Source organism: Onychomys torridus, chromosome 2 (assembly GCF_903995425.1).
Source record: "Onychomys torridus chromosome 2, mOncTor1.1, whole genome shotgun sequence".
Taxonomy (NCBI): domain Eukaryota; kingdom Metazoa; phylum Chordata; class Mammalia; order Rodentia; family Cricetidae; genus Onychomys; species Onychomys torridus.
In genome coordinates, this window is record NC_050444.1 from 162,577,685 (window position 1) to 162,597,434 (window position 19,750).

The window sequence follows — 19,750 nt, forward strand, 5'->3', positions numbered from 1 at the left end:
GAAAAGAAAGGATGTTTTAGTGCCCCTGGGGAAGAGCAGGCAGATAAACCTGGCAGCTTCCAGTTAGGATGTCCATCAACAGGGACATTCGGCTTCCAGTTAGGATGTCCATCCACAGGGACATTCGGCTTCCAGTTAGGATGTCCATCCACAGGGATGCTCGGCTTCCAGCTAGGATGTCCATCCACAGGGACGCTCGGCTTCCAGCTAGGATGTCCATCCACAGGGATGCTTGGCTTCCAGTTAGGATGTCCATCCACAGGGATGCTCGGCTTCCAGTTAGGATGTCCATCCACAGGGATGCTTGGCTTCCAGTTAGGATGTCCATCTACAGGGACGGACACTCAGCTTCCAGTTAGGATGTCCATCCACAGGGATGCTCGGCTTCCAGTTAAGATGTCCATCTACAGGGACGGACACTCAGCTTCCAGTTAGGATGTCCATCCACAGGGATGCTTGGCTTCCAGTTAGGATGTCCATCCACAGGGACGCTCAGCTTCCAGCTAGGATGTCCATCCACAGGGACGCTCGGCTTCTAGCTAGTATGTCCATCCACAGGGATGGATGCTCAGCTTCCAGTTAGGATGTCCATCCACAGGGATGCTCGGCTTCCAGTTAGGATGTCCATCCACAGGGATGCTCGGCTTCCAGTTAGGATGTCCATCCACAGGGACGCTCGGCTTCCAGTTACGATGTCCATCCAGCAGGAACTCTTAGTCCCAAGTTCCTGCTGGTTTCCAGTATCTGCTAAACCACCCATTCTATAAACTGGATGGAAGAATTCCCCTTCTGGTTCCCGACTCATTCTCCCATGTGTTGTCAGAGGCCCGTAGTTGGCAAGGCTTGGCTCTCGGGCTGATTGTGGGGACATCACCTGCACAGACACACTCTGTTCATTTGCTAACTTGTGAGGATGTTAAAGTCCAAGATGATTCAAAAGCATTTTATTTGTTTATTTTTGAGATAGGGTCTCTCTATGTAGCTGTGGCTGGCCTGAAACTCCTAGGTAGACCAGACAGGCTTTGAACTCACAGAGATCCCCTACTTCTGCCTCACAAGCGCTGGGGTTAAAGTTGTACACCACCACGCCCAGCCTAAGATTTTATTTTTTAAAACAATGGCATACTTCTACCTCAAAATTTGAACATTCAATAGCCACATTTTTTCACAATGCTATGAACTCTGAGATAAATATAGACAAACTCCCTTCTAGATTAATAAACTGAAATATAAAACAGCCATAATACTTAAAATAGTAGACATATTACAGGTAAGTCTAAATACCTAAATTATTTAAAGAGGATATTTTATAATCTTTCTGATAAAAGAATAAACATTTTTTAATTCAACAGAGATCTTGAAACATTTTATCTGTGAAGGGAACAAGTAGTTTTAGGAAGTGCTTGGTCCTCAGAATCTTTCCTTAAGAGGACTGTTTGGTCCTGGGCTCCATCTGCTGCATCAGAACAAGGACAAGTCCACATCTGAGCAGTGCCCATTCCATGTGGCAAGTGTGGCAGGAAAGGCAGGAAACTTAGCACTTCATGTCCCCAGCGCTTGCCCCCAGGCCAGGTCTGTACTGAGACCTGACTGGAAAAGAGAAATCAGCTGGTGTTCTTCACTAGCGGTCAAAGCTTGACTTCAATCAAGTGTGGGGCAGTCCTGCCCTGTTGTCTTCATAAAAGCCCCTAAAGTGGACTGCTTGAACCATTCTATTCAGAGCATGGTTCTAAAGGTGTGGGGAACAGTTCAAATATGGAACAAAAGGTCAATAATGAACTCCGGCAGCCACAGACGCCAGCCCCTGACACACGGCTCCTCCCTCCCTCCTCACTTCCCTGGTTTTCCCTCTCTGCCCCAGTCAGTTTCCCCAGAGTCAATTCAGTCTGTTCCTTACCCTTGCTTAGCTGGGAGTAATCCTGGATGCTACATCTGTTTGAGGTAGCTGATGAAAATACATATGACTAATGGCAAATGAGATGAGGCCAAGTCAAGAATCAGGAAAGAAAAATGCTCAGCTCAAGCAGCTATACAGAAAATAGCACAAAGTGTTCCAAAGGAGTTAAAAGGGAGTCCTTGATTTCACTCACTTAGGAAAGCAGATAAAACAGAAGCTGCCAATTTCAGGATCACACAACCTGCCACTTGCCTGGATGCATGACTTTCCCTAATATCTAGGAGGACTGGAGGGGACGGTTCCACAGTTAAGAGAGCTACTGCTCTTTTAGGACACAGGTTTGGTTTCCAGCATCCACACTGGGCAGCCCACAACTGCTTGTGGCTCTAGCTCCCTGGGATCCAGTGCCCTCTTCTGGCCTCTGTAGGCAGTGCACTCACATGCACAAACCTACACACAGACAAACACAATACACAGAAGCACACAGGCATGAAATCTAAAAGAAACTTCTTCCATAGGTCCTAATAAGAATGCTATGGAGCTGGGTGGTGGTGGCACACACCTTTTGATCCCAGCACTCAAGAGGCAGAGCCAGGCAGATCTCTGTGAGTTCGAGGCCAGCCTGGTCTACAGAGTGAGATCCAGGACAGGCACCAAGGCACCAAAACCACACAGAGAAACATTGTCTTGAAAAAAAAAAAATGAATAAAGTGCTATGATTTCAGATTCCAGGTTTCTTATAATAAAAACAGTGCTGGGTTTCAAGTTCACAAAAAAATCCAATGTGATCTGACTTCTCAACTGTCTGAAGAAAGGGCTTAGGCCAATGACAAATTAACCAGGACTGCACAATCAACTAACAACAACAACAACAACAAAAAACCCTGCAAAAAATGTAATGTTTTAAGTAGGATTATGATGCCTTCATAGGCCACAGGCTGGACACTCATGGTATATTCTGTCAAGTGAGGCGGCCATCACCAATACACTGCCCTTGATTTAGACCAAAACCACAGGTCAAAGTGCACCTCCTTTTTAAAAATACTTTATCCAGTCTGTGTGTTGTTATCGGCAATAGGAAGTGATTCTCAAATACTGAGTGGGGATAGCTGGGCTCCGTATCTCTTCCCTATACCCCATCTCCCATCTCAGGAGACTCCCTCGGTCACTACAGTTCCTCTCCAGACACCAGCTGCCACACAAGGACCTCCTCAAACCTCCATCCTCTTTTCTCTCTCATGGGTTTGACTCTAAGACCACCTCAGAAATACCTGTGTCAAGCTCTTTGCTCCATTTGGATTAAAAACAAAACAAAACAAGACTGCAACTGAAACCCAAGAGTAACATTAGGGTTAAGTCATCCAGAAATCTAAATTACTCCTTGGCCTTACATTAAGCTGTTAAGGGTACTGGCCAGTGAGACGGTTCTGTGGGTAAAAGGCTTGTCACCAAGGCTGACAGCCTGAGTTCAATCCCCATGACCCACATGATGGAAGGAGAGAACTGACTCCACAGGATGTCTTCTGGCTCCACGTCTACCCCACGGCATGCACATTTGCACATAAACACAAAAAAACATAGTAAAAACACGGTATTAAGAGTACTAGACACTTCACTTTTCAGAGCATCTGAGTTCTGTATGAGTTAAGAAAAGTTCCCTTTTACTAAAATTATTTTTATGTAAATTTTTGCTCAAGCATTATTGTTTTATGTATGTGAGGTTCACTATTTCCTGGTTTGGGGGACACATTAAGTGTATGTTACATGTTGACATATTATGTAAATTATGCAGCTCAGTGCTTTATAGTACATATGTGACACATGCCTGCCCATATTACGGTCGTCATCTTTTCCCTGCAAATGTATACTGAAAGGATTTTGTTCTCAAGGCAGCCCAGGGGTCTAGCACTGCTGAAAGTAGGAAGTATTACTGACAGGCTTATAAGCTTTTTTTTTTCAATGTCCCCCATAGTAACAGGCACTTAACTACCTATTTCCCAGTTGGTGGGGGGGGGGGGGGGGGCTTTAGCTGGTACTGCCTCACTGGAGGAAGCACGGTAATTGGGGGAGTCACTTTTAGTTCAGTCTCTCTGCTCCAGGCTTTCATTTGGAGACCTAAGCACTCAGCTTTCTGCAGCTGCTGCTCACTGCCCCACCCCCTGCCATTATGGACTTTATCCCCCTGAAACCCTAGGCCCAAATGAACTCTTTCCTCTCTAGGATGCCTTGGACATGGTGTTTTATCACAGCTTGTATACTTCTAGAGTTATGAGTTCTTCCTATTGTTTTATATTAGTAACCAAAACACCTTTCACACATTCTCAAGCCAAGGGCATTGATTCTGGCTATAGCAGAATCAATGGCTTCTTTCACAAGCAAAGACAACAGGATACTTAAATACAATCTTCATGGGAAGTCCAAACCACAAGTGTGTAATGTTAAGAAACTGAATCATATTTTCTGAAAATGGTCCTAAGGACCATTTGTCAGAACTACTGAGGAGTCACTGAGCAGCAATGGGTTCTGGTGTCTCCTCATTTAAAACAGGACAAGAGTAAGAACACAGGATGCTGAATCTCTGTAGTTTCAGAGTGATGATCTGGTGTTATGATCGAAAAGTGTCAGTTCCCACACAGTGTGCCCACCTGGCCTCTCTTCCTTGGACAACAATTCTGTGGGGAACACAATGTCTGTGACCCTTCCCCAAAGCCACACATTCAAATACCGTGGTATTAGGAGACAGGGCCTCTGGTGAGTAGTTGGCTCATGGAGGAGTTCTTATGAACAGACTGCTGCCCTTTAAAGGGAACCCAGAGAACCATCTTGTTCTTCTATAAGGCTGGCGACCCAGGAGAACACAACCACGGAGGTGGGCCCCCTGATCTGGGACTTCCAGACTCCAGAACTGTGGACATGACTGCAGTGTCTACAGTGCCTGCTGAGGATATGATGTCACAGTGGCCCAGGCTAAGAACTAACTATTCTTGCCCTAGACTCAAGGTGGTGCTGGCACCAAATCTTGACTCCAAGAGTGAGTAGACAGTCCAGTCTTGCCAATGTGGGTGATACCCCCTCCTCATTTAAGAAACTGGACACTTAACTCCAGCTGGGCCAGAATCTAAAATGTGGCTCATTTGGGCCAATGAGAGACTTTTTCAGGAACTTGGGGGAAGGAAGAGCTGCCTTCCCAGACAAGTTTGCTGAACTGGCAGGTGTAAGGCTGAAGCTTTGAATGTGCCACTTCAGGAACACCTGCCTGAGAATAAAGGGCCAAGAGAGGAAGGCAGATTCCTTACGACATCAACTGAGTACCCAGACCCACAGCACCTGAGGAAAATGCCAAATCTGGACTTAATATGAGTCAATGGACTCCCTTTACACCAATCTGATTCAAGGGCGAGTTTTGTCATTGGCAGCTAAAAGAAAGGTGTGTGGGACGGGGTAGGTGGGACGGCTCAGTGGGTAAAAGGTGTTTTCCCTGCAAATCTGGTGATCTGATTTCAATCCCTAGAAAGCACAGGAAGACGGGAGGAGAGAACCGACTCCACAATGTTGTCCTTTGGCCTCTACACCTGTGTCATAGCACGTACACACACTCATATACAACAACAGACTCACTCTATATACTGTTCCTTCTTTTAATTTTTAAAGGAAGGGCTGAAGTAATGGCTAATCAATTAAGAGGACTGGCTGTCCTTCCAGAGGACCCAGGTTCGATTCCCAGCACCTACATGGTACCTCATAACCATTTAGAATTCCAGTCCTAGGGATCTGAAGCCCTCTTCTAGCTTCAGGCAAGCTTGGGCACCAGGCAATCAGAGGGTCCACATATATACATGCAGGCAAAACATTTATACACATAAAGTTTATTTTTGTTTTAATTTAAAAAGGAAAGGTTTGAGGTCACTCTATAAAAGTGTTGATCATTTTGCAAAATACCAAAAAATTCTATTTTTCATGTTTAAGTAAAAATATTCTTTGTCACTAACTATATATTGGTATCACCCTAACACTACTAGATTTTTCTCTAGAAAACTGGGTAAATTATGGCAGAAACAAGCTGTCATGCTTATGTGGAGCCCAACTTAATGCTCATTACCCACAGAAATCAGAAAGATGGCAGACTGCTCCGGCCTAGCTGGGGACCATCTGTTGTGGAATTTATGTCTCGAAGAATCTTAACTCTTCAAGCATTGGGCTGCTGCCGGATGCGGCAGCACAAAGACACATCCCAGAGTAGAATCACAGTAATATCACAATTGAAAGACGGTCTAGGTATTACTGATTCCATGGCTTTTGACTTTTTCTGACTGTGGCCTATAGCAACAGAACCCACTAAGCAGACAGGCAGGCAAGCAGGCAGACAGAGACCCAGACACAGGCACACACCCCTGAAACAAAAGACTCCCAAATCCACACTTATTATGTGCAACACACTTTTTATTTTAAAAACTGCCGGTGCTGACCCACTACCTTGACTTCCTGAACCACTTTCAGCTTTGGGGGAGAGATAGGTTAGGGACTGTGACTCAGGGACATAAGACAGTGTCCCTATTAGTTTAGCTAGTGGTAAAGTGGAGACACAGCCCTAATACTCATCTTGTTGATATGACATGAAACAGCCATCACCTATATACAATCCTCAACTGCAAGTTCCCCTGCCAACCCTAAGAAACCCAGGAAGATGATCTACATGTGACCCACGCTACCTTATACGGGTACAGTGTCCAAGGTTTTCAGGGCCACTTCAAGACCATGTACGAAGGAACTCACACTTACCAGAGACCTTGAACCGACCTCAATGGGAGACCATGTGACATTTGCGTCTAGACTGCCAAGAGACAAGACCAAACCCAGTGCACGAATAGGAGCGGGTTGGTATTAAAGAGTATTCTCACTTGGATTCTGGCACTGCTTAGCAAGGAGCATGAGGCTGAATGATGTCTTTATTAATATGTATCAAGTTCTAACTCCTAGATTGTATCATGCCAGGTACAGTCCTGGAAGGAAGGGATAGCTAACATGCCACCCACCCCACACACACCCTTAACAGCCACTCAACCAATCCAGATGATGGTAAGGGCTGCATCAATGAGGTGAGACCCGAGCCAAGCTTGGAGAATAGCAGACAGATGTTGATGTGTGGAAGGAAGCTTATGGGTCTGACTGCAATACTGGATCCCTTCAGTAGCCAATGCAAAGACCCAGATGGTAGTAATGCTTAATAGGAGACAGGTGGAAAAAATGAACAGAGGACATGGTTGATCCTGGAAGTTAACATGTATTAATTTAAATGATGGAAAGTCTTTTTATTTACTGTTGCTTCCCACATTACAAAATGTAAGTTTATCAGCTGTTTAACTGCTATAAATATCTGCTCTTCCTATGTTTTCTTTCTGCAACTTAGTACTTATCAGTTACAATTTGCTTGAAACATTGTATACAGCAGGTGCTTCAGAAGGCCCATCTCTCCACATGAATAATAATGCAAAATTCAACAAATAAAAGGTACTACGATAGTGCTAAAATTTTGATTAGTCCATAAAGAAAACTTTCCTAAAATGAAGTGTCAAGAAAGATTACACAATTGGCTCCTTCAGCCTTAGCAGGTTTGTTTGTTTGTTTGTTTGTTTTTTTGAAAGCTACCATTGATAAGCTGTTATGTTGCCATTTTAAGGAGTCACTTGCCACACTGCTTGGATAGTAGGGAATGACTTTCCAGATGACAAAAACATATGCTTGTCTGCCTACTGTGTGATAACCCAGATGTAAGCACGTCAGAGAACAGCGAAGAGTCACCTGGCTTCTGGGCTTTGCTCAGGAAGAGGGTAAACCTATTCATACAGATCTCTGCAGGTCTGAGCACCAAGACCACACTCAGATGTGTTATTTAGCAGGCTAATAAGCACTTCCTAAATGTCAAATGTGGCTGATATTAACATTCGATCATCAATGTAACACTATGCATCATCTGGATTTCTCCCACCATCATTTAAAATTACCCGATGGCTGTCTGACATCTCATGAAATAGTTATTTTAAAAAGGGTAAGAAAGATAAAAATCACCCTGGCTTTGATCTACAATTGTCAGACAGCCTAAAGTGAAGGTTAGGGCCAACCCCTCGGAAGTGTGTGAGATTTCATGGTGGTGTTTATTAATTTCAATAGGTTCCCTGCTGCCCTCTCCTGTACCTTCCCTTCCCTTTGTCTAATCCTCCTTTATTTCATCTATTTTTATCTTGATTCATGTGTAATCTATATCTCAGTAGCCTCCCTTAAGCACCCCCACTCCACCCCTGGTTGGAAGGTGAGCTACGCACAAATAAACCACATCACACATGGCTGCCAGAGGCTTTTTGGCAAAGGAATACGTAACTGAAATGAGTTCCCAAATATCAGGCTCAGGCACCGTGACGGGATGCTCCACTGATGTTTAATAACAAAGACCTGGCACCAGGCTGAGAGCTTCCTTCTTTTGAAAATATTGACGGGATACAAACATTAAATTGCTTTAAACTAGAGAGAGCAAAGCCCTTTAAATATGAGAAGACACAAGAGCATATAGTAAACAGTGGGGGGCAGAGGAAGGCAGGTGTACTTGCCTGGGAAAAAATGAAAGACTTCCAGAAAACCATGCAGGACTGTGCTAAGCTTAACAAAATGGTCTCCACTGATTTTTACTGTACAACACGGAAAGTTGTGTTTTGTACAAATGTATTCAATTTCTTTAGATATTTTTTTAAAGGCAGGCTACACACACAGTACTGTAACTTCCGAAGATCATGAGAAAGAGTGACACACCCAAAGTCATTATGACAGATTCCCAAAGGAAACTCTAGATCCCCCAATTTACATGTCCCACACTGCCAGGGGACAGCCACTCTAGAGCTGAGCCTGGAATCCTAGCTGTCAGTAAGAGCTTCACGCCTTCTGCTGCGGATACTTTCACTGTCAACTGATTCTTCAGCTTGATTTGCTCGTGTGAAATAAAGAATTCTCAGTCCCACCTGTTATCCAAGAATTCTGTAACAGTCCAAGCACATTATACTGCAGCAGAGACTGCTATTCTAGGTAGGAGGACCCAGCTCAGCCCTGAGTAGAAAGCTGAAGGAAAGCAGGAAACGCCATGCCTTTGATTCAAAACCCTTAAAACATGCAATGCTGCGAACTCTTTCCCAAATGATCTATGTCCACTTGGATTGTCCAGATGGAATTATGCAGACACAGAGGTTCCCAAACAATTCATGACGCTCCATTGCCTTTTTTCACTACCAAATTAAATGGACCCTGTAACTAAACACTATTTTCTAGAACATTAAAGATTATGACTCCCTAAATCCAATACCAAGAAAAAAGTCCCACAAGCTAATTTTTTATCTAGTGATTCTGGTTTTCAAATAACAAATGATTTACCTATAAACACATATCAGGAAAAGCACTACGTGCTGCTTCATGTTTTTGTTTACTGGATTTCTGAGCAGTAGTTTCTGTGCACACAGATTCTGGAGGGAGACTCTGTGCAGTTACTGTTTGTCCATTTTGCCACAAAACTGATCGGGAGCACAGTTATAAACTGAGTTTGGCTCCCTGAAAGGAGAAACAGAGTCAATTCAGCCAAGGTAATTGGTACTCTGGAGATCCGAGAACCTTCTTGGTTGTTTACTGGGTCTGCTTTCCTCATTAGCTACCTCGGGTTCGCCAAAAGAAATCAGATCAAGCATTGCTGGACCAAGTAGGAAGGAGACAAGAAGACAATGACAAGACTCGGAAACGTGTTCTGATTGTTTGACCGTAGCCTATGGGTTCCGACAACGGTTAAGTGCCACCTCTAACGCTGTGCAAATCACGGAAAATCAAAAGAGCAAGAGGAGCACCCGAGGGTGGCTGTGAGGAAGAACGTGCCCCCGCCCCCCAACACCCTGCTTCTGGGCTGCAGGTAAGCCAAGCTCTCAGTAAGTTCTTCCACACCTTCCCTCTCAACTTTCCTTGGACGCATGGAAAACAAAGCGGCCTTCGCTGCACTCGGGTGCACTTCGCTTGCACCGTGGGTGTTGAGCCCGGCTGTGGCCGCCGCGCGGGGGAACCGGGCGAGCCAGGGACGCGCGGCCCGCGGACAGAGGGGAAGCTCAGCGCAGCAGCGGAGCAGGAGCGCGCCCCCCGCCCGCGCGCCCCCGCCGCGCCGCACATAAACACGCGCGCTCCAGAAACGCGCGCCAACGCCCGGCCCCGCGCGCTCCCCAGCTCACGTAAACACACTCCCTTCCCCACGAGCCCGCGTGTCTCACACCTGCTCTGCGCACGCTCACCCAAACACACGCCCTCCTGTAAACAGGGGCCTCGCACCCAGGATCGCTCCAGAAACACGGCTCGGTTCCCTATGCTCACTCCGCCACCCACACGCGCTTCCCCACCAGCTCCCAAAGCACGCGCGTCTCACACGCAGTCCTCAAACGTACTTGCTCAGGCGACCGCACTTCCCCCATTCGCTCCAGAAACACGCCCCCACAACACCAGGTCCCCGTGCACACTTCAGGCTTCACTCGCGACGTAAACACGCGCGCACTCACTGCCGCGCCTGTCAAGACCCGAATGTCCTCGCTCCCCACGCGCTCTAGAATCACGCGTGCTGCACCTTGCTCCTCGGACGCTCTTCTTCCTCACTCTCGCTCGCGCCCCCGCGAACACGCGTGCTGCCCCCCCCCCCGCCCGCCCCCGCTCCAGCCTCCACCCTCGCCCCTCCGCCACGCGCACTCACTGGGACGTGGGAGCACAGTCACCCTTGGTCCGCCCGGCGCCTAGCCGCCCGTCCCCGGCTCTCCGCCCCGCCCGGCCCCGCCCGAGCCGCTCCACTCTACACGCCGCCGCTGGAACGACGCGCTGGGCTCTGGGTCCCGCGGTCTCCCCGCCACAGCCTGAGTGCGCTGCCACGGCCAATGGAGGGGCGCGGCGGTGAGCTCACCGGACTCGGCCCCGCCTCCAGAGCCCCGAGGGCCAATCGAAGTGCGCCACGTCACCAGGAGCCGGGCAGAAGCAGGTGTGGGGCGCGGAGCGGCTCGGCGCGCGGACTGCGCCGGAACTGCGCCCAGCCTGGCGGCGTCGCGCTGGACGGCGTCGGGCCGGGCCTGGAGGGCGTCGCGCGCGCGTGGGGCTGCGTGGGGCCCGAGCCGCCGCCCTGCTCATCGCGGCGGCTCCCTCCGCCTCCTGCCTGGATGCACCTCGCAGGCAGGGCGTCTCCCACCTGGACGGACCGCCGCGGCAGCACGTTCCCCGCAGCTTCTAGCAGCGCAGTGCCGTCGGGTGGGCCCGGGAGCCCGCTCCCAGGGGCCCTACGGCCGCGGTGTCTGTAGTGCAGCGAGCTGGGGGAGGGGGCTCTGCGCTGGCTAGGTGGGGCCCGAGGACCGCAGGGCAGTGACAGTGACTTTGCACCCCCTGGGAGTTCAAGGCTCTTCCCATTTCTTCAGAGCTCGAACTCCTTAGCTTAGAGTCAAGGGGCCGCCACCTACTCAGATCTAGTTCTCCTTAACTGTAGCGTTGTAATCACCCACTTGGATATTTTGCCAAAATATATTCTTTTGCCTCCTGCTGTAAAGCTGAACACAACTCCGAAGGCTCTTTGTCCCCACACAGCCTTCTTAGACATCCCAGGGGAACGCCATGGGCCCTTAATTCTTACAGACATTTATATATTGTCATTATTCACGAACCCATTCACCATCCGAGACCTTGTATAAAGAAAGTGTGACTCCACATGAATCTGAAGGGCCATCTTTTGTTTGTTTTTCCTTTATATTGTCTGATGACTTTAAACATGACGTTATGGGCCATCTGGTTAAAAATCTCTACAGATGAAGGTAGGAGCCTCTTGACCCTACCCAATCACACTATGAAAATGACACACTTTTGCCTAGTCCCCAAGTTCGATTCACAACCAACGGTGAATCTATGGCTAGAATCCAAGTGAAGAGCAGCCTGTGCTCACACTTCTAACGCACAAAAAGAAAGTAGGTGGCTGACAGTCTCTTGAGGATCTGGCCACAGACAACGTTTGCAAGTTCTGTTTGGAAGCCTGCTTTGGCAGTCAGGTCTCCACAACATTGTCACACTCCTACTGGGTCCTACAGAGTCCACCAGCCTCTATTCTAGTCCCACACAGGAGCCTCCCAACCTCCCAACCCCCCTTCATGTACTAGGAGAACTTCTTTCTATCCCTAAGGCTTGGCTCTAACCTCACCACACCCAGTGCCTGCCACTGTGGGCAGAACCATGCAGAACGGCAGCACACATGAGTAGGTTCTGCCTCTGACTAAGGGACACAGTGATGAGCAGTAGTTCAGGACACTTTAACTTTGGACACAAACTTCCCAAATTCAGAGCCAGATGCTGTCACTTGTCACCTATGTGCTCTGTGCTGTTGCAGGGCAAGTGTTAAAATGTGATGGTAGGCACATCATGAACACTCCATGAAGGTGGCTTTTGTTACTTTCTGAACTATATATCAGGGTATCTTGAGTGTTCTGAGCAGTAGCTAGAAGTTAAGAGGCTGATAGTTCTGAATTCAAGTAATGTTCTCTTGTTGGCCTGAGAAGTTTTGGGTTGTACGTGTAACCCGTGTGCTATTCCATGTGTATACTGTACATTCATCAAGATCTTAAAGGTAGCCCTAATATCCCTGTGAACAACCACAGTGTAGCTGGGCACACTTTGTGTCTGCAGCTAATTGTTAGATTGCTTTGGATCAACTATGAGCAACACCCAGACTGGGTGAATGAGACAAACATGAGGACCCACACCTGCCCTGTGCTCCAACATGCCAGGGAACGCATGAAGATGAGCATCTAAGAACAGGGATTCCCCAGGCTGTTCTCTCTCTCTCTCTCTCTCTCTCTCTCTCTCTCTCTCTCTCTCTCTGAAGCTCTTTTTCTTATTTTGGTTTGCTTTTGTTCTAAGGGAAGGGGCAGAGTTCACCCCTGGGTATCCCAGGTGTCTGAGGAGAGCCCTCAGGAGTGCATGACTGGCCCTTCCTTCTCTTTCCAGCAACCTCATGTCCACATGGCGTGAGAAGCAAGTGGGGTCAATGGCTGCTGCAGCACAGGAGGCATGGCTGAGTTCTCCTGTCCAGGCTGCAGTCTACAGGCGGGAGCTTTCTGTCTAGGCAGCCCGCAGTGATAGCTCTGCAGTAGGGATGCCCTCTCACTACTCTGATGGCATAGTCTCCAGGAAGCACTTCCTGCCACGCTGAGTCCTCATTGCACCACAGGAACAAGAATCCTCCTTGGCCAGGGCACAGGGAGTCAAGTGGAGCTGGGGTGAGCTGAACACTTCTGCAGCTAACTCAGAACTCTGACAGTGTGCTCCAAACAGATCCCCACAGGTGGTTGGATGCTCCTTGTGGGTATTTGTGTTCTCTTCTAAGTTAGAAAATGAAAGGGTAAGGCATGCCTGTGACTCCAGCAAATTATTTACACTGGGGTTTTCTGGGGCTTTCACTGAACCTGGGTTGTTTTCTGAAATGGAGAAAAAGAAAGCTTTCATGAGTTTGTTGTGAGTCCACTTGGCAGGATCCAGACCAAGTGCAGCTCTTGCCCCTAAGACAGGTACAGTCTGCTGTTATCTTAGCCCCACCTCTACTCACTGGGGACCCGAGTGCTGATGGAGAAGAAGAGAAGCACAGTTTATTGGGTATATGTTATCTGTTGCTGTTGTGCTGAGCACAACTCCATTACTGTTCATTCTCCGCAAGTAGGACAGAGAATAAGACAAAGGCTTCAAGGAGGCAGGTAACTTGCTCCAGACTAGGCAGCTGGCCAGCAGCAGACCTGGATTTCAGCCTTTGAAACTGCACCCATTTAGTCCTGTTTCAGGTACTCAAAAAGGAGCAGTCTGGACGTTACTATACAAGGGTGAGTTTCTTTGCACCGGTTAAAGTTTCAGGCATAACAGAAAGCCCAAATCAGCTGATTCCATTCGGTACACTTCAGGAAGATAAATGATCATTCACATTTCTGGTTGATGTACTTAGGGATGCTTTGCACTAGCTGGAATCCTTTGACGTTAGATGTGACCATGTGATTTTTCTTTGGCCAATGAAAGGTAGAATGACATGTATCATTATAGACAGGAATTTGAAGAGCCAGTGATGTGCCCACCACACTCATTTCCCCACCCCTGATGATTGGGAAAGCTTGTTTATATAAAGTGGTGGCCTCTCTCTGCCTAGTTCCTTGAAGGTGTGTTACAGGCAGAGCTCTCCCTCCCAACAACAGGTACCACACTGGAAGTATGACTGACAAACCACTGACATTGAACACGGAACTGTTTGTTACCACAGCATAGCCAAACTTCTCCTATGTGATAACAATCAAGTATGCTTCTGGATAGATCAACTTCCAATAAATGAAAAAACAAACAGGAACAAAGTGAATATTTTAACATGAGTAAGAGGCTGGAGAGTTCGCTTAGCAGTTAAGAGCACTTGCTGCTCTTCTAGAGGACCCTGGTTTGATTCCCAGCACCCACATGGTGGCTCACAATGGCCTGTAATTCAGTTCCAGGGGACCTATCTGGAACCATCTTCTGGCCTTCTCAAACTCCAGGCATGCACATGGTGCACATACGTACAAGTAGACACTTGCATGTACACATAAAGTAAAATCTTTTAAAAATTTAAACATAAGTATAATATGCATATTTTGTCTTTAAAAAAAAACAGCAGGACTGATAAGGTTATGTACTAGATAAAGAGTCTTTCCAACAAATGGGCTGGAAAACTGGATATCCCCATCAAAAGAACGAAAAGGGACCCTTTCTTACTTCATACGATACATAAAAATTAACTCACAGTGTAACAAAAATCTGTAAGAGTCCAAACTGTAGGACTCCTCAAAATGTCTTAGCAGTAAGTCTTTATGACTTGGGGTTTACTATTGGCTTCTTAAATATTACCTCAAAACTACAAGCCATCAAAGGGACAATAAACTGAACTTTAGCAAAACTAAAAACAGTTGTGCTTTGAAGAATACTACAGAGTAAAACAACAATTCATTGAAAATGAGAAAATATCTGTAAACTGCATACCTAATAAGGGACTTGCATCTCAAATCAAGAATTCTTGCAGCTTAAATTTAAAGGAAAATAATTTGTTTTATAAGCTGAGTACTGTTGCGGTATTGCCCGCACTACCAACACCTGTTTACCATGTCTGAGCGAGGGGCTGTGGATCAAAAAACAGAGACAAAAGACAGCGGGTCATTCGTGCCAAAGGATGCCGAATGCCATTATTGCAGAAGGGAGGAAGCCTTAAATACAGGCTTACAGCACAATGGAGGGACCCTGAAGGGCAGAAGTTCACTACTTAATGTTCTACATTCTTGCATCTAAGCTGTTTACACCAAATGCAGGATACACAGACAAAGAACCTCCAGTGAGCGTTCAGGAGGGTGGAGACTGGCAGGGAATCAGCATAGGGAGGACATCAAGGTCAAGGTCGGCAAGCAGGGCTGCAGTTACTCAACTTGGGAGTTCCAGGGCACTACAGAGTATGGGATCTAATTGAGCTTCTGATAAAGAAATGACCAGTAGCCAGGCAGTGGTGGCGCATGCCTTTATTCCCAGCACTTGGGAGGCAGAGGCAGGTGAATCTCTGTGAGTTTGAAGCCAGCCTGGTCTACAAAGTGAGTTACAGGACAGGTTCCAAAAGCTACACAGAGAAACTCTGTCTTGAAAAACCACCACCACCAACAACAACAACAAAGAAAAGACCAGTAAAGACACAAAGGTGTTTGGCATATGGTGAAATCAATGTCCCTGAGGAATGCAAATCAAAACTACAGTGCACTAGACCTGTGGCTCACACCTTTAATCCCAGCACTGCCCTTGAGAGGCAGAAGCAGGTGGATCTCTGTGAGTTTGAAGCCAGCCAGATCCACATACTAAGTTCCAGGCTAGCTGGGGCCAGATAGTGAGACCATCTAAAAAAAAAAAAAAAAACAAAAACAAAACCACCACCAACAAAAGAACACAACAAGATAGCCGTGAAGCAGCAGCAATAACAACAGCAAGAAAAGAGCAGAACTCCAGAGCGCTGCTGGTGGGGATGTAAGACGGCGCCATTGCTTTAGAAAGTGGCCTGGCAGTTCCTCTGGGTGGACCTTCAGTTATTATATGGGCCAGCAATCCCCTTCCTAGCTATAGACTCAAGAGAAATGAAAACAGATGCTTGTACATGTGGACATCTGTTTGGTAATAAGGGAGGAAGTACACATACACACTACAACATGATGAACCTAGAAGGCTGCATGCTGGACTAAAAGAATTAAAAAAAAAAAAAAAAAAAAAAAAAAAAAGCCAGCCCTAAGGCAACACATAGCCTGATTGTATGTGCAGGCGATGCAAAGAACAGGCAGGTTTATAGAGACAAAGTTGATTACTGGTTGTTTAGGGCTCAGAGCTAGGAGTTGGTGAGGGATGCAGAATGCCCACTAGGTGAACATGGTGCCTTCTTTTGGGGGATGAAAATGATCTAGTTTCTACTGGTGACTGTATAACCCTGTGGATATACTAGACTTCTGACTTGTGAACTTTATAAAAGTAAGTGTGAGACTGGAGGGATGCTCTTCCAGAGGACATACGTTCAATTCCCAGCACCACATGGCAGCTCAGAACCATCTATAATTCAGTTCCAGGGGATCCAGTGCCCTCTCTAGCTTCTGGGGGGCATGACACCCATATTGTGCACAGACATACATGAAGGCAAAACATCTATGTAGTTGGAGAGCTTCTCTCCATGTTCTTTATGTGGTCCCATAACCCCCGTATAAAATAATTATACAGACACTTATATTATTTAAACTGCTTGGCCATTAGCTCAGGCCTACCATTGTCTAGCTCTTACTCTTAAATTAACCCATTTCTGTTAGTCTATACTTTGCCACATGGCTTGTGGCTTACCGGTGCCTTATTTCTTTCTTGTCATGGCAGCGGCTGGTGGGGTCTCCCCACCCCAGCCTTCCACCTCCCAGAATTCTCTTCTCTCTTGTCCCACCTATACTTCCTGCCTGGCCACTGGCCAATCAGAATTTTATTTATATAGATCGATATCCACAGCACATCTATACTCATAACAATACATAAAAAAAATTTTAAATTAAAAAATCATGTGGTATGTTGATGATATTACAAAAAATCTGTGAAACACACACACACACACACAAAACAAAACAAAACAAAACAAAACAAAAAAACAAAAACAAGGAAACAGTAGTAAGTCTAAGCTTTAGAAAAAGATTGGACCTCAGAGGAGTCATGTCAGGAGGGCTCAAGGCTAACCCCAAGTCAAGAGGGCTTAAGGTTAACCTCAGTCAGAAGGCTCAAAGCTAACCCCATTTCAGGAGAGCTGGAGGCTAACCTTGCTCACTGAGTCCTTCATGTCCAGCCCTTGTGTGGGGCAGCAAGGGGAAGTCTCTAGGTAGACAGGGCTCTGCTTCAGGACTTCAGTGCATCTCAGTGAAGAGCAAAGACTAGCCTTCACAGAGGAGGCTCCCTATCACATGATAGGAACTTCCAGCCAGGGCTGCAGGCCAGTAGAGGACCATTTCTAACAGTACTTTTGGAGGTTGTGAGAAAAGCCAAGGGCTGTCACATCTACCAAATTCCTAAATACTGTGATGGCCTCCTTGATCTTGGAGAACCACTTCCCGAACTTAGGTCTCTTTCAACACCCCAGTGGGTTAATGATTTGGGGACACTATAGGGAGCCTTACAGATTTCCATTGCCCTGACAAGGCCTTGGCTAGGGCCTCTGGACTGTTCAGTAGGAGGCAAGTCCTGGCTTGGGCCAGTAGCCTGACTTTGGGGTCCAAATCCAACACTAGGTCCCTGAAGGGCAGATTCTTCCTCCACTCTGCATCTCCTTATTCCTATGCAAAATGAGGTTAGACCAGAATTCACTGGAATTTGTAAAACAACCTGACCTAACAGCTGTGCCTCTGAGCCTCCCTGCAGGGAACCTGGATGCCAAGTGAGTAGTCCTATGAGGGCAGCTGCATATGTGAGCCTGACTAGCCTGCAATGCCCAGAAAAGAAATACGTTTGCATTATTTTGAGCCCTCCAGCTGTGGGGTGGCTTGTCTGCAGCAATCTATGCAGCTAGCACAGGCAATGGGCCATGGAGAAGAAAGGCATTGACTACCTTGATGGACATCAGCCTGGGAAGGCTGTTGGCTTTGTTCAGGAGGTAAGGAGAGGAGCACTTTCTGTAAGAGTGACAACATGCAAGTTTCTCTTCACGGACAAAATGCACAAAGAAAAACCACCTTTAACTTGTCCTTGGTAGCTTGTGTGGGGTCTTCTCTTCCCAGCATTCCCAAACCCAGTATGACAATGAATGACAAAGCTCATGGCTGTTACCATGTCTGAGTGAGGGAAGTGCAGAGACACCTCTCTCCAGGGACAGTGAGTGGAAAAGCAGAAGGTGGAGTGAGAAGGGATGAGCACCCTAGGGGTTGAGTACCCTAGTGATGAGTACCCTATGGGTTGAGTTCCTTAGAGGATGAGTACCCTAGTGATTAATACCCTAGGGGTTGAATACCTTAGGGATGAGTGCTGTGGGATGTCCTGTATGGTGTAAATATATGTTGCTATGATTGATTGATAAATAAAACGCTGATAGGCCAGTAGCCAGGCAGGAAGGATAGTGTAGGCGGGACAAGGAGAGAGGAGAATGCTGGGTGGGAGAAGGCTGAATAAGGAGATGCTGCCAGCCGCCATGAGGAGAAGCATGATGTAAGCCATGAGCCACATGGCAACTTATAGATTAATAGAAATGGCTTAATTTTAGATATAAGAACAGATAGCAAGAAGCCTCCCACGGCCGTACAGTTTGTAAGTAATATAAGTCTCTGTGTGTTTACTTGGGGGACACAAGTGGGAGAGATGTGTCCTGACTGCCGGCAGGCCAGGGCACAGGAAAACTTCAGCTACAGATGAGTACCCTAGGGTTTGAGCACCCTAGGGGTTGAGCACCCTAGGGGCTGAGGGCCAGACACCTGGGTCATCATCCCCAGCGTGCACTGCAGGACAAGTTACTAGACCCCTTTTGAGATGTGGGCTCCTTGTTAGAATGATGATGGAGACATCTCCTGGAGACAGGCTCAAGATAGAGAGAAATGAAGATAAAGGAAAATCCTGGGGCCTGGTGGGTGCTCAGTAAGGCTCATGGACCAGAACTGGGTTGACACTACCACTTTGGGCAATATACCCTCTTCCCACTCCCTATGTAGTAAAACAAACTTGCCTTCCGTGTAGATGGTTGGGGGAGCCAGCAGCTACCTTGGCCATGGCTGATAGTCTCACACAGACAGAGGAGAGTCACCCTGAGTCCTATTCTGTGTCCCTACAGGAAAATCTGGTGTGAGAGGGTCCAGGCCCAGACTCTAGCACACTCCAAGTTAGCTCAAAGGTCTCACCCAGTAGGGACTGCATCAGCTAAGACAAGCTCAGCCCAACCCCACAGTTCTGTGCATTTCTTCATCAGACAGAGAGCTCTGTCTGTGCAGAGCACATAGGCTTCACTGGCCCTGCTTTATGGTTCCTTGTTCAAAGCAGCGCTACCCTGTCAGTTTAAGAGCTTAAGGCTGGTGATGTGAGAGCACCACAGCTCCCACCCTCCCAGAGGCTGAAGCTGCCGTTTGCACAAAGCAGGTAACCCAGCAGAGACTCCCAAGAGGACTTAGGAGTACCTACAACCAGGCAGATACCACTTTTCCTTAAGAAAGGTACACTCAGAAATGCACAGGCTAGCCATCTGGGCATGGAACATGGCTTAAGTCACAGTATTTAGGAGGCAGAGGGAGGCTG

The 19,750-nt window shown here is 47.2% G+C and overlaps 1 protein-coding gene across 12 annotated transcripts in view; it reads right to left on the reverse strand.

Moving 5' to 3' along the window:
• The window catches only part of Camta1 (calmodulin binding transcription activator 1), an 841,450-nt gene that overhangs the window by 38,802 nt on the left and 782,898 nt on the right, over positions 1–19,750 (reverse strand). Inside the window, exon 1 of one of the 12 annotated variants that reach the window (XM_036177877.1) lies at positions 10,653–10,743. The exons of the other annotated variants lie outside the window; for them this stretch is intronic. The gene's annotated coding sequence lies outside the window, so the exon portion shown is untranslated. Of the gene's footprint in view, positions 1–10,652; positions 10,744–19,750 lie in introns of those variants that run through there. 12 annotated transcript variants of the gene reach the window in all.